The sequence below is a fragment of the Montipora foliosa genome, chromosome 3, assembly GCF_036669935.1.
Source record: "Montipora foliosa isolate CH-2021 chromosome 3, ASM3666993v2, whole genome shotgun sequence".
Taxonomy (NCBI): Eukaryota; Metazoa; Cnidaria; class Anthozoa; order Scleractinia; family Acroporidae; genus Montipora; species Montipora foliosa.
In genome coordinates, this window is record NC_090871.1 from 18802121 (window position 1) to 18816001 (window position 13881).

Below are 13881 nucleotides of genomic sequence, written 5' to 3' on the forward strand. Positions count from 1 at the left end.
ATGTTGTATTTGTTACAGTTGGTTGTCGAAAAGTGAAGTTGAAAGTTGCATGATAAAGTTGAATGTTGCTTTGCAAAGTTGATTTTTGGCGGAGATGGAACACCATACCTTTATGGACATATAGTGAGACGGAGTGGAGAAATGTACATAAAAGTCATAAAATTTCGGTCTCTTTTTTGCGTGGGACTTTCAAATGATGCAACGGATACACTATTAGGATTCGGCGCGGGACTTAATAATTTTACACTCCTATTTCGACAGGATTTAAGCTTACGGGGGTGAGTTTAATAGGGTTTGCCCACATTCGATTTTTGATACTAGGCGGAAGGAAGCAAACGTGTTACTCGCTTTATGACAAATACGAATACTTTCATGTATTAAAATTGCCATCTGTATATATATGCACTTTGTGGTCAGTATTAAAAGAGAATGATTGTGATTTGAGTTTGTGTAAGTCGAGCCTTCTCTGTCAGTGAGCCTTTAAATGTATTTGAATTGAAAACGCCGAATAGCTACATTGCAGGTCTCGCTAACTTCAACAAGTCGCCTTGTTTGCAATACTTTGCAACAGTTACAGGTTTAATATGTCTAAGCAAGTTACTAAGAGGGATTTCCATACAATGAATGTCGCAGAACTTAAGAAATATTTGCAAGAACGTGGAGTTTCGGTGAGCGGCTATTTGAAGTCTTCGCTGATTGAAATCGCTGCTGCAGTGGAAGGAATGATGCTTCCAGTTGATCCAAACTTCGAAAAAGACAAAACCAACGATGCAGATAATTTATTAATTCACGATATGTTAATTTCCAATCCATTCTCAATGAAGACCGTGAACAACTTCAACTCCTCTCCGCCATTCGGCTTGTACGATATTTTTAACTATTTAATTTACCAATCCACTGAATATGACAAACCCCTGGACTCGCCGCTTACAAGTCCTTCGATGATTATCGCTTATTTAATGATGGTTATGTGGAATCTTTGCAAACTGTTCAGTTGAACGAAGTGGGTGTCCATGTATATGTAGCTAAAGTGAAGCCCTTCATGAAAATCAAAACGGATGAAGGAAACGATTACTATAATCTCTGGTTCATTCTTGAGGGTAGAGGTGCTAACAGAGGTAGTGTACTTCAAGCAAGATGCGAGTGCAAGGGAGGTCGAGATGGTGGATGTAAACACATTGCAGCTGCCATGTACTCGCTAGAAGATTTGTTGAACACTCGTGTGAAAGACGGCGTAACTAGTGGTCCATGCACCTGGGTTAAGAGACAAACAGCAAGTACTGTAGCATGCGAACTGAAGGACCTGTTGATTGAGAAAGCAAAAAAACCCTCTTCCAAAAAAAGAAAACGTAAACACACATACTCCCAAAATATCCAAATAGATGTACGTGCTCCCGAAGACACTAATCCTCCAGATGAGAAGTATCTTAGAAATTTCACCCAAAAAATGTGCCAATTACCAACTAGTAGTCCAGTTATCTTGCCTTTATTTAAAAAACTTTACTGTACTACAGAAGCAGACACAGATCAAGTTGGCAAAACCACTAAATCAAGTGAAGACAAGCTTGGGAGTGGTATCATGAAGCTTAAGCTAGAAGAGCTTTTACGAAATGATCCAAATATTTTGCTGGAAGACGTTTTGAGGTTTTTATCTTTCAGTGATACAGAAATTAACTACATTGAGAGCACCACCACAAAGCAATGGCAATGTGATGACTGGTGTTTACACAAGGCAGGGTTCATAACAGCCTCAAACTGCAAGAGAGTCTTCACCCGCCAAGAAGCACTTGAGAAAAATAGTGCTGAAAATGCCACAAAGTTGGTACAAGCCATAACATCAGCACAGACATCCCTACACTTTAATAAGCAGAAAACAATGGAACCACAAAATGCCAGAGAGTGGGGGCTATTTCATGAAGACAGTGCTCGCAATGCATATAAGCGGGTTGCAAGCCATACCCACCACAAACTGGAATTGATTGCTAAGGGCTTTTTGATTTCAAAGTCAAAGCCATTCCTTGGGGCAAGTGTGGATAATATTCAGAAATGCCAGTGTTCTAAAGGTTGCTCAAACACTGTCGTAGAATATAAATGCCCCTGGAAACACATAGATCTCCACCCAAAAGAAGCTTTCCTAACCCCAGAAATTGGTGGCATCAGAAATGGTGATGGCTTTGCTTTGAAATCAACTTCAAAATACTATTTCCAAGTTCAGCTTCAAATGTTTGTCAGTGGGCTGGAACTTTGTCAGTTTGTTGTGTGGATGAAGCAAGGAATCTTTTCTGTTGAGGTACCCTATGACGCAACCTTCATGTCAAATGTGTGTGCCAAACTGGAGAGGTTTTGGATAGGTCAAGTCCTCCCCTTCCTGATGACTGTTCTATCTGGGCCAGTATTGCCAGGTATTAACCTCCTGTACGTATTATAAATATTTGTCTCATTATTTTCTCAGTGGATTTATCCAGTTGTTTATTTGCATCTTGGGGATTTTCTTATAGATTCATCACTAGGGGCACACGAATCACATGATGTAGAGGCCATAAACTCTCCAGATGTCCCCAGTGCGTTTCAAAGGACCAGCTCTGAAGCAGATGACAAAACATGCCAATCCAACATCTTTCCTTCTAAACTAGAATGCCATGAAGTTATCGATTTGTTATCCTCTCAGCACAGTACCCCCGCCACACCTTCAGAGAGTGTGCTACTTTCTGGGTTAGAGATATACAAGGAGGACGTGGAAACCGTTCAACAAAATTCTATGATAACTGACACAATAGTTCTGTTTTTGTTCAAGTAAGTAATGTGACATTTCATAATAATTAATTATATTTATTTTGTTCAACACTATCAAGTAAGTATGGTCAATTAAAAGCTGATGAATGATAAATTGCTTGCATAATTACATAATTATACTTCCTACTTTTAATGTATTAATTAAAAGCCAGTATGAATAAGAACAAGTTGGTATTTGGTTTCAGGCAACTACCCCAGTGTTATCCTATTGTCAGTACATTTTTCTATACCACTTTATGTGGGGAGCAGGATGTTAATCAAACAACCTCCAGGTAATAATAATGGAAGTTCAAACAGTGCTTGGAATGAATATTTCATGCTGATATGATAACAATGACTGCTTTATTTGTATGGAGCAACACACATTTCTTATGCAATGGGTGAAAACTGTTCATGACACACACTTTAACAATTTCTTTTAGAATTGTTAGCCAGAAATCAGCAGAGAAGTTTTTTCGGGCAAATCTCCTGAACAGTGGATATGTGATTATTCCAATCAACAGAAGGTCAGAAATACTGTTCCTCCATTTTTATTGAGAATAAAACTTCAGTTATCCTGACAGCTACAATGAAGAAACTGACTGAGATATTAAGTTTTATTTTTTCAGTTTGCATTGGCTCGTCGCTGTATTGACCCCATGGTGAGCATTCTTAGCATACAATTTGATTAAGAAATTGTACCTGCAGTATATCTGCAGTATATCTTATTCACTGGGGTTTACACTGAAACAAAGAAATGTTGATTTGTTTCAAGGCACCTACTGATAATGGACTCCTTGACACGGGATATCAACACAAGGCATGCCGAAATAGACAATAGCAACAGGTACGTGCAGCAGTGTAATAATAATTATTATTACTGTCAGCTAGTGGATAAGATAACATAAAATGGTAATTGGTTACTGATGTCACGTTTGTGCTAACCATTTTTTACTACTACTGTTTCCTTGTAGATCTAGATCTGCTAATTGAGAATTAAAGTCTGAAATTTTAAAATGAATCATGCTCCTAACATTGCCCACGTCATGACATTTCCAGGTACCACAACAGTTGGCAGGAAACAACAAGTGAAGTATTGTTTTAGAACGAGGCTAGGTTAAATTTTGGCTTCGTTTTTTTTTTTTTATTCGGTCACTAATAAAATGCATGGGCGAAGTTAACCGAATCGCACACGTGACCCTGCCTCATTCCATGTATACTTAGGACTCCAAGATCTATGACGTCCATGTCAACAAAAACGTCACAGAAAATTGCCAGTTTTTATTTGTCAAGTTTTTTTTGTCGGGAGTATACCGCGGTCATAATATTTTTTCCAGTTTCTAATTAGCTCATCTATGAGTGTAAACAATGGAAGATAAATGACATACCACTCCGGGATGGAGAGCACAGAAGGTTACTTTTTTTGAAGAAAAATGGTAGTTGAGATAATACATAGCCATAATCTGGGAGGTAAATAAAACTAGAGTAATAACGGAGTCAAAGCACTCGACACCAACTTAAGCGAGAAAACCTAGAAGTATTTTATTCTATAATTCTAGAATTTTTGAAGAGGAATGGAAAATGTCACCCAATGTTTTCCATCTAAAACAAATGAAACTACATTTTACGGCATCCTTCATATGCCATAATGCGCTCAGGGAGGGGAAGAGCAGGATATTAGTTTTTAGATCAGGCAGTTTACCCAGCCGAGCACCTACCAAAACTGCACCTGTTGCCCCCAGTGAGACCCTACAACTATGCCACTCATTTTAATATTGGCACTACACATCATTTTAAAACTTGTGGTCTCAATAAATTCAAATAATTATACAACTCTGACAGTTTTCTTTTCAGATTTATAGGGATCCTCCACTCTTAAAGTAAATATCGCTTAAAATGCTCTAAATATACTAAAAAGACGATATTTCGCATAAAAAAGTATTCTCACCCAAATATATTTTTTTCGGCGTCCAACAAAGGCTCTCACGCTGGTTCGAACTTCCCGCGGCGCGTGAAGCAGTCTGGGCTTGTAACGTAACTTGGTTGCTCGCTTCTCCGGATATCAACACATCACAGCAAAATGCCTCGCTTTTTGTATTTGGTTTTTTCAGGCTTTTTAAAAAAAATATTCTTTCCACCGTTTTGATTCCTGTACTAGGAGGAATCAGGAGCCCATTACCCATTACTGGGCTCCTGGAAGAAAGGATTTATTTTTTGTTGTCGATTGTCCTTGACTTGACCTACTAGTATCACATACTATTAAATTGACCGTATTCGTATTGTCAGTATTAAACTGCAACTAGCTTGCAATGGAGGCTAACGCGGGGAATATTTTCAAATGCAAATACTTTTAATATATTTCTTCGCATTAGCCTCCCTTGCAAGCTACTCATGGTAGTTCCAGTCCAATACTGAGAATATGAATATGGTCTTTTGGGTGCTAGTTTAAGTGTCTAAAATAATTAAGCCCCTTCTGGTGGGGTTTGTACTCGGATGGGAGACCACCGCGAAGTCCCTGTGAAAACGATATCTAACTTGATTTCATTTTTTTTGTTTGGCCGTTGAAGGCTATTATCGTATGTTCTTTATAAGTCTTTTTCATTCCTGTATTGGAAGAAATGGATTCATTTTGATGTCGGTGTAGTTATGTCATTGAAATGATTGATTTCCACTAAAGCCCGTCCATAGAAGACGACTTCGTATTGTCCCCGCCGAAGACTTCTAATCTTATTTATTACACATAACATGAGAATTTTATTCCATAAAGCTTATTTGTACAAATGTACACGCTCTATTTTCACACGTGAAAGAAGCCTATACAGCCGAATCAGGATGGCGTACGGCTCTTTCACGTGTGGAAGTATAACCAATCAACGATAGCGTAAAGGCCTTTCCAAGACAATCACTAATAAATCTCGTGCAAATCGTACTTTGTTATTGAATTAAATTAAATTTGCTTTGGTTCTATTTTTAGTGAGTTTTTGTTTCTAATTTGCGTTCAGAAAACTATTCAAATGTGTAATATACAGCTCACGACAAAGAAAGTGCTTTGTACGGGGTTGTATTCACTCGTTGTTTGTGTCAAAAACCCTCACTCGCTCGTTCGGGGTTTTTGACACAAACAACTCGTGAATAAAACCCCGTAGGCCGCCCTTTGACGTAAACTAAGTGCGGCGTACGGGGCTTCATTCACGAGTTGTTCGTGTATAGTGTATAGTTAAACAATTCACTTCTTCTGAAAACGTAGATGCCACTGCAAGATAATGTAAATACATTTAAAGCTTCAACTTTCCGGTGATCAAGTGATGGCGCTGTGACATAGCTCCCGCTCCTGAGGCAAGATAGCGCGAGTTCAGGTCGCGGGTTTGGAAAGTTTTTTCAGGTTGCTACAAATACACGTCACGGGATACGGGTATTAGAAAAAAAATTTCAATGTGTGACAACGAAGACAACCACGACAAAGAAAGCGGAATGGGCCCGAATTGTTACCGTTGCTGCCTGCGGCATCCCACGGAATAACAGGCTGGCTTGGTTTCCAAAACCACCCCCCTCCCCCCCCCCCTTCCCCTACCGCTCCGATCGTTGTAAAAATCTCGCCGTGCGGGCTGGTACGTTTGTCGAGATCTCCGTTATGGGCATGAAAGACTTTCCACGTGAACACTTCAGCCCCGGTCACCGGGATGAGAAAGTATGGGGCGCAAAATGTAAAAATATTATTTAAAGTACTTTCCCCCTATATTTTATGTTATTTATCAAATGTCACAAAAGTTGTCCTGTAATTTATATACAACACATTGACGTACCTTTGTCGTTTTGTCTACGATGCCCAACTTTGCGATTTATAACTCGCAAAGTAGCTAACTCTTCGAATGGACAGGATATCAGATTATTTTTACTGTTCTTTCCTTCTAAAAGTAAGTTCAGAAGAATTTCTTTTCATAGTTTGCGTAAAGATAAAAGGATTTCGCGGCCACCAGAACATGATGATGAATTCGAAGAATTCTCGCATATTTCACACCCTTATTGTAAATTCACCTCTCAATTTCTGATCCTGATATAACACCAAATTCTCTTGACCAGCCAACAAAGAAATCTATGCAAGTAGTTTGGACAACGAACTTTTAGATCATGGAGGTGAAAGGGCTTTAGCAAGTGTCCAGAAATGCAAGGACATATGTTCCCAAGCACAAGAGGCGGAAGAGACGAAGCCACCCGCTTAACGTTAATATTACTTTTCAAAAAGCAAAGATTCAGTTAAGGATATACATTAAATTTTATTCCTTTCTCATTTTAAATAAGTCATGCCAGTCATTAATTTAAGCTATTCCTCTCCGTTACAATTTTTGGTACAATTCTTTCCACTCTCACATTGACGGACTTTCCTCTTTAGGATTTGTCCACTAGTCAAATGCGAGAGAAACGGTAACAATTTACACGACTTCAAAGGCATGGTTGTTAATTCCAAACACAACGTTCTAGTATGAAAAGGATAAAACACTTTTAAGCTAACAATCGAATTAAGTAGTAATGCGGCTTTGAAAAATGTCATAGACCAAGCTGGCCAATTCTGCGCAATGGAACAGCGTCTAGGGCCTGCTTTTCACTAGGGACGCAGACGCAAGCACAAGAAACATAGGTAAATTCACTAGTGTTTTGATAATTTGTACCTTTTGCTAGAACAAAAGACCCTAAATTAACAAGTTGGTGTGCATGCCAATGTTGCTTGTGCCAATGCTTGTGTTATTAGTGAAAACCAGGCTCAACCACTAAGAATCAGGTAATACTCTTTTGGACGAAAACTACAACCTTTTCTTTCAAAGAACGCTGCCGTAATACGCATGCGCGCGCCAAACACATTTGGTAAAGCAGGCCAAACACCGCGCATCAAACACGAGAACAATAGCGATGTTTGATGCCGTTTGATTGGATTTTTGATGGCTTTCAAAGTTAACCTTGCAAACACGATCAAACAAGGTGGCCTAACGACCAAATCTTTAGTTACCAAACATGTTTGATCATGTTAGGTCATCAACCATTTTACGTTTGACCGGGGCTTTAGCAACAACTTAAAAGAACAGGGAGATCAGAACAAAAATCCCTTCTTTCTAATCTCATCAAATTTCTGCCATGGAAATACGACTTAATTTAGGTTGAATTCCGCCACTGATTATAGCCTCGCTCTTTTTCATTACATATGCTATTCCGCGTATTCTACTTAGTTTCTAAAGACAACGCTTACGCAAACACGAATGATTAGGTTACAATAGACAACGAAGACGGCTTCAAAGTCCCTGAATTGAAACGCAAACAGCCGTGACCTGACCACGAAATAGGCAAAAGTCTTAAACTCAACAGGAGACTGCTTTAACTCTGGATTTATTCGGCTTCCAGCAAGCCTTGATCCCATAACGACTTAACAAGTGACAAACGCTCCTTTTCAGGAAGATCTAAGCCGCTAACTGTGACGAACTTGTCTCGATCAGCTGTGATCTGCCGCAGGGCGTCTTTGTACCGGAATGGAAACTTCAGAGTAGAACATGGCTAAAAAAAAAAAAAACATGAAACTGAGTCTGTCGAAACAATGGTTGTTTTCCATTTCTAAATGGAAACCGATTAGAACATGGTCTGTTCCAGTGGTAGGGAAAAACTCCCGGATTGGGAAACCAACGTTGGTTGTGGTTTATGGTTGGCGGAATGGTGCAAAATTCGAGAAGTCAAAATCGCTTCCAACATAAACAACCAACCGGCAGCTTGAAACATTTTTTCCCTAAGTCAACAATGAAATTCGTCCAGATTCAAGGGCTAATGCAATAACCAACAATTAAAACACGCACTTAATTTAACAACAACAGTCAAAAGTAAGTCAACATTTTAAGGGCAACGAATCACCTCGAAATCAACATCGAAAAGCGATGTCAACTTCAATGACAAAAAATATCTATTTCAACAATTTGGGGACGAGCGACTGGCTGTGGTCGGTGAAGGTTGTTGGAGGCGAAAACTTCCGGCATGCTAGCAGTAGAACCGGGCGGCCTAGAGAGTACTGAATAGGGCTTGTTTCAACTAATTGCAGTCCCTGATCATACCTGGATTATAATTACTTCAAACAACCTCAAAGGGGTTGTTTAAAGTAATTACAATGCGTAATTAAACAGAAGGGCGAGCACGTGGTGGTATGAGCAGACGAAACTTTCTAATCGCTTTATGGAGCGAAGGTTTGGATTTGTTTTCTTCTATTCCCGGAAGCTATCCTTGGTTCTTTTCTCGCCTCAAGCGCATGATGGTGATTATAATCGTGGCAGCCACGAGATACGGCGCCATTTTGTCTCACACTGCGAGGTTACCCTGCGTATTGTATTTGAATTTTCGTAGATGTGAACAGAACCATAATTGAAAAAAATTGAATGGAGTATGATAGCCTGATATATACTTCAGTTGATCATAATCAACGTTGAGTGTGAACACGGCTTTAGATTTTGAGCAATTGAAAGCGTTAAAATTCACTACAAACGTTTCCTAAAAGTTGCGAAACTCTTCTAAGGCCCGATTCAAACGTCAAACTTTTCATGTGCCGAATGTAATGCAAATGAGCGAAAACAATAGATTTTGCTCATTTGCATTCGGATTCGGCACGTGAAAAGTTAGAAGTTTGAAACGGGCCTAACACTGCCTCATGTTCATCATTCACATTCAAAATAATATCACACTTGTAGGCTTCTTTTGTAAAGGCTCAATTCATTTACAGCCGGCTGTCAATAAATATAATGAGTTGATGTTGGAAGCAATTTGGACTTACAGAATTTTGCACCATTCTGCCAACCACAGTAGTGTTTCCACTAAAATTCTTAATAAAAATTTTCGAAGCTTTTTGGTAAATTAAAAACAGCCACAAACAAATCGCTTTATGCTAAAATGACTTACTTTCATTTGACAGAACCTTTTTACGCCCCCAGTTTTCTTTTGGATTCAGTTTCGTGAAAAAATTAGCGAATTACAGATTGTTTAAGCTTTCTGTCATAAGAGCGAACTTCGTCTTGAGTGCACGTACGCCGGGTGTGAGTTTCAGGGTCAACCTCGTTCCCAGAGTTCCCAGGGCTCTCGGCGGTGAAAAGCCCTGGAAACGAGGTTGTTTACGGGTTTGAGCACTCGCTGTGGATTCGCTGGTCAACTTTTTTTTTCGAACGCACTTGCTGCGATCTAACACATATGGTAGCACCTGTAACCTAGTTCAAAGGTCGCTGTTGAGAAACGGTGCAATAACTCCCCACTAGAGGGATTATAGATTAACATTAGAAACTGGAAGCAAGATCCCCTCCTACACAACTCCGGGTTAAATACCACAACAAAACCGAACATCGCCACGTGCCATACCACAATGCAAACCGTTAGCCCACCACTGTACTCTTGTCTACCCAAACAAGGAGTAAAAAACCAAACAAGTCTCTCCCTCAATTGAAGAATTATTCTTCGTTGTCAATTTCTTCCAAATGAAGTATTATCGTTCATTTTGTACACTGAAAGCTTGATAGGGATCATGGGAAATGAACATATTTCTTTTAAAAGCCAAACCCAAATGTCTGGACTCGCAGGACTCGCACCTGGGAACGTGTGATTTATAACCCCTTCACTTAACCACTACACTACCACATCACTAATTGCAAGGTTGTCTCTATTCTTTCAAAAGTGCCGCTGTAAACGTGTACTAACACCCGCTAAGAAGCAAGCTCACACAGCGAAATATGTCGTTTACCAAACTTCAAGAGAAAGCTAACCATTTTAAAATGAAGCCTGAGACTTAACCAGTATTCAGAAATGATTTTATATTTATACTAATTAGGTTGGGTAAATAATCTGTGCATTTTTTAGTTAGTTGATCTTTTCTGGTAAAGTGGATAAAACAGTTCCTTCAAAATGGGTGCTCTGGGTTCAAATCCTGTCCAGGGGCAACCTCGTCGCCAGGGCGCTTTTCCCTGGCTTTGAAGCCAGGGAAAAGCACCCTGGGGACGAGGTTGGTCCAGGGGCTTCATTTTACTTTTTTCTTTTTATTTGCTACCACAAGTCCTGGAACAGAGTAATCTAAATGGAGGATTATATTTCATTTGGAGCAAACTGCCAATGACGGAGGAAGAGGTCGTGTTGTAAAAGACTTGAATGAAGAACCCTGCGCATGCGATAACCCTGCCGGTATGCCTTGGATCAAGAAGGGGTAGAAAGAAGCTGGATAGAAGATCTCGAGTTAAAATGGGGAAAATCTTCCAGCTTAACTTATCAGTCACGAACGTGGTTTCATTACAGCTACTTACAGTTGGGTCGCCCATCATATGGGACGCTCTCTTGTTCTTGACGGAATGAAGGACCAAGATGTACTCGTCTCCAGCGTCCCCGTTGTCAAATGCGTCATTTTCGTTCCCACTCCCTTCATCTTCATCCTCGTCTTCGGCTTGCATTTCTTCATCACCCTCTTCGTCCTTTTCTGTTTTCTTATTTTTTGCTTTGGTTCCTTTGGGTTTTTCCGTTTTCTTTGCCTTTCCTTGTGGTTTCTTCGCGTCCTTACTCTTGGCCTCTTTCTTGTTCTCCTCGTTCTCTTCGGATTCCTCAGCCTCCTGAAATGTTTTGACAAAAATGAACTTTATTAGCGTCAATTCTTCACGCGCTTGGACACGCCTCGTCTGGGAATCGCGGCCCGCGGGCCACACGAGATTGGTGGGAGCCGGGTGCTTCACCACTGAGCCAGCTCTGTTGCCCCAACAAAAGCAGCAAATAGCATCAACTAGATCGTCTGAATTAAATGGAAAGCTGAAATCCCAAAAATTTGAGTTTGTTGTGGCTTTTCAACGAAACGTCAAGACCAAACTTTAAAACCAAACCTTTCCAACGTAGCCTGTTGAGAAAAGTATCTGTATCGATGTTGTTCCGTAACAGTCTCAGTATACCAAGTCTATTTTTGACGACCGATTAGGGTCGTTGCATGTTTTCAATGAGCTCTCCTGATTCAGCAAACATTTCCAAAGTGATAGAAGAACTTGTTTTTCAGAATTGTGTGTGAAGCCGCCTTATAAACGAAAAGAACACGCTATGACGCGGCTATGTTTTGGGAAAGCGTGCAACCTAACCTCTTCGTCGCTCCCATTTTCGTCCTCCTCTTCTTCACTTTCCGACAGTTCGTCGTCACTCGCATTCCCAGGAACACCGTCCGACAAGTCTCCGATTAACACACGAACGTGATCGGGATGAGACAATCTGACCTTGTTGTCGTCGGAAGGGGCCGTTTTTTTCTTCTTTCCTGCAATGAAGAGAGAAACTTCTACTGATTTCTTGGAATATTAACAAAAAAACTGTTTAATAATTCATGGGCGCAACAGTCTATCAAAATTAGACGTCACGCGCATGAACTTTAAACCCGATAAAACACTCCTCATTAGAATTCTCTTAGACAAAGCCAGGCATGTTCTTCTTGTATGCTAACCCCAGGTCCAGGGTTAGCCAGTATGTGAAATTTTCATCATGTTTCTGTTTTTCTCTTAGCATTTCCTTGTCATCGTTAAGAAACATGATATAAAAGGGCACTTCGTTGCTTATTTGGGGTAATCCGACGCCCTTTAAGGAAGGAAGATGGTACTAGACGACTGCGTTATGTACTACGTAATAAACGAGCATGGGCACGATGAGGATAAGTAAGTATGTAGTAATAAACGAGCAGGAGTGTTTAATCGGGTTTAAAACTAAGAGGCGAAGCCATGCGGTTTTAAACCCGATAGAAAACGACATACGAATTTATTGAACGGCTTCAAAAACATTCCACAACGAGCGTCTCTCTCTGGAGTCCAGATAATGATGCAAAATGTAAGGGGAAGATATTAGCTCGCAAATGACATTTTTAACATGCTACGTTGTTAGCTGCAAAGTCCTTATGGTGACAACTGAAAATGAAATTGCACTTTGCAATGAGTTGGTTAGGAAATAAGGAAGATACCTGTTTACAAACATTGCTTTTGTTAGTCGAATGTGCCAACCACAGGAACAAAAGACACCCCTTGTTTCTACAACCAAAGAGGCTCTGGCTGGGACATTAACGATAAAAGGTGACGTCCACGATATCTTCCCCAGGCAAGAGAAAATCAAGTTTTCTCTTGCCCTAGGCTATGACGAGATGTGTTTTTTTCCTATGGCAACTGGGGGATACTCGGAAAAATCCGAGCGCTCCATTGCAAGAGTCGAGCCTACGACCCGCTCCCGATTACAGTAAACACCCGCTCATAAGAACAAGTGGATTAAGAACATCAGGCTGAAATTTTGCCAATAAAGCACCATATAAAAAACAAATTCAGCATGATAAATAAAACATGTTCTTAATACAAATTGTCGGTTATCAGACCTGTTATGGAGTATGATGATGTGCTTTGGGACGGCTGTACTGATGAGGAAAGCGAACTCCTTGAATCGGTTCAGTATGAAGCCGGGAAAGTCGTCACAGGTGCTATGAGAGGATTAAGTAGGATTCGCCTTATGGGACTGGTGTGATCTCGTATGACTTGAACTCTATTGGCCGCATAGACATGAAATCGGCTTGATTCGTTCCTTATAAATTCTAAGACAACCTTACTGTCTATCCAATAGTGTTCCTCGATGTTTTCAAACTCTAACTGATTCGTTCTTTAACATGTCACCAATCTTTACAGAAATCGTGGCTGCAGCCAATTCCAATCTTGGGACACTAACTGTTTTCTTTGGCGTTACTCGGGCCTTTCCGATAACAAACGAAACATGCACCTTTCCCTACTTGTCTTCGATTCTCAAACAGGAGCACTACACGTATCCAGAAAGCGAAGCATCTACATGCCGTGGAGCTGTGCGGATACGACTACCCCAAACTCTGCAGGCTTAAAACTTCAATTGCTTCACCTACTGGTTCATACCAGCTGTCGTTGTGGCAGATGTCTTGTAATATCTGTTTCCCGATAGGCACTACTGGAGCAATGAAACCCATTGGGTCGTAAATAGAGCTAATCGTTGAAAGGATACCCCCTGCGTGTGCAGGGCTTATCCTTAAGTTCAATTCCGAGGTTAAACGTATCTGAGTAAAGACACCAAATAACTCTCAATTCTCTC